This window comes from Scardinius erythrophthalmus (genome assembly GCF_964197995.2).
Source record: "Scardinius erythrophthalmus genome assembly, chromosome: 24".
NCBI classification, from domain to species: domain Eukaryota; kingdom Metazoa; phylum Chordata; class Actinopteri; order Cypriniformes; family Leuciscidae; genus Scardinius; species Scardinius erythrophthalmus.
Genome location: NC_138244.1, coordinates 27,382,194 through 27,383,983, shown reverse-complemented (window position 1 = coordinate 27,383,983; position 1,790 = coordinate 27,382,194).

Sequence of the window (1,790 nt, the reverse complement as noted above, 5' to 3'; positions counted from 1 at the left end):
GTCATTAAACACATGAATGGATGTGAATAAAGTTAACCGTTTGCTCGATGAAGTTGTCTAAATTGTTCTTTGAAAGAGGGTCTACTTTTGTTGGTGGATGAATTTCCATTTCTGAAATAATAGCATGTGTCATGTGAAACATGCTGGCTTTATCATGAAATTGAAAGACTGTAGAATATTGTAACCACAATTAACCACAAACAAAACAGAACAGAACGAGAGTTAAAAGCCTAAATCAATTTGAGGATGGCACAAATGCTGTCAATAGAGCTTAAGTATTGAATCTGGATCATCTCTTAAAGAATGAATCTTTGTTAGAACAGATAATAAACCTATAGTTGTAAAGCTCATATGCTCCATACCTGACCTGAGAACATTTACATTCATACGGAACTGATATGGAATTCTGCAAAAGTCTATGATGGATTTTCAAAAGCCTGAGATGAATTTGACATTTAACTGTTGAAATTACCATAACGTCAGGCATAACACACTGTGACTTTTACATGAGGTGTATAATTGAAATTCCTCCATCCGCCGTCTCAAAGTTCCTCAACAAATAACATGCAGCACTTAATGAACATATCATAATGATGAAATGTTGCTGTTTTACACACTAGGATCTCTAGACATCACACTTTTGCTCTGGTGGAAGCGAAGCCTCCAGGGTTTCGAACTTTAACCTATTGTGTCTGAGCTAAACCCGATAAACTTTAATGGGATTCTTCCGGGTGGATCTATGTGTGTCTGTCTTGTTTGTTGGGGTAAACATGGATGGGACACATGCCTTGAGACGGGACAAGATGCCAATACTCTGGTCATGTGACAGGACTGGTGTCTCCACACTGAGATGTTGTCAATACGGGCATGTTGACATGCTCTGCTCTTCGGCTACAGGAGGAGGAACCGCACCTTCTGCTTTACTGATGCACATCCTTTTCCCATGAGGAGTCACAACAGTTTTTTTAAATACACTGATTTACACGTTTTGGAAGAAATATTAACATTTGTCTGTTAAAAAGAACATCTTTGGGTAGGGTTAATTGATCCTGAATTGCTCTGGATGCTGTATAAGTTGATCTGGAGTGTTTCTTTCAGTCAACAGAGAGTCTGAGCTTTTGTGCGTCACTGAATGTGTGTGTGTTGCTGTGTTGCTCTGATGCAATACTGCCCTCCAGTGTCTGCTTTCACACATTGATGAACATCATCTCTGTCACATATTCATACTGTAAAAAAAAAAAAAAAAAACACTTCATACTGTTCAGAGAAAGATCTGCCAATCTTGAACATTACTACAATATATGGAGAAAGCAGTAACACATACTAGCCCACAACAGAAGTATTTTTAATAACTGATTAATTATAATGTATTGTTATGGCATGTCTGTAGTTTTAATTATTCAAAATATGTTACCATTTAAAATCCTAAAAACAACGTGAATTAATCCAAAAAGGTGATTAAAACTGTGAAAAAGGAAATGGTGACTTACAGGACCTAAGATGAACATTTTCTCCAGATTCATATAAATTTAAACCTAAAATATTGAATAATAATAATGTTTATGGACACATTATTGGTCTGTTACAGTATGTGCAAATTATGCCAAGTTACTTATGTTTTGTACTTACATAATGATAGATAGATAGATAGATAGATAGATAGATAGATAGATAGATATAGATAGATAGATAGATAGATAGATAGATAGATAGATAGATATAGATAGATAGATAGATAGATAGATAGATAGATAGATAGATAGATAGATAGATATAGATAGATAGATAGA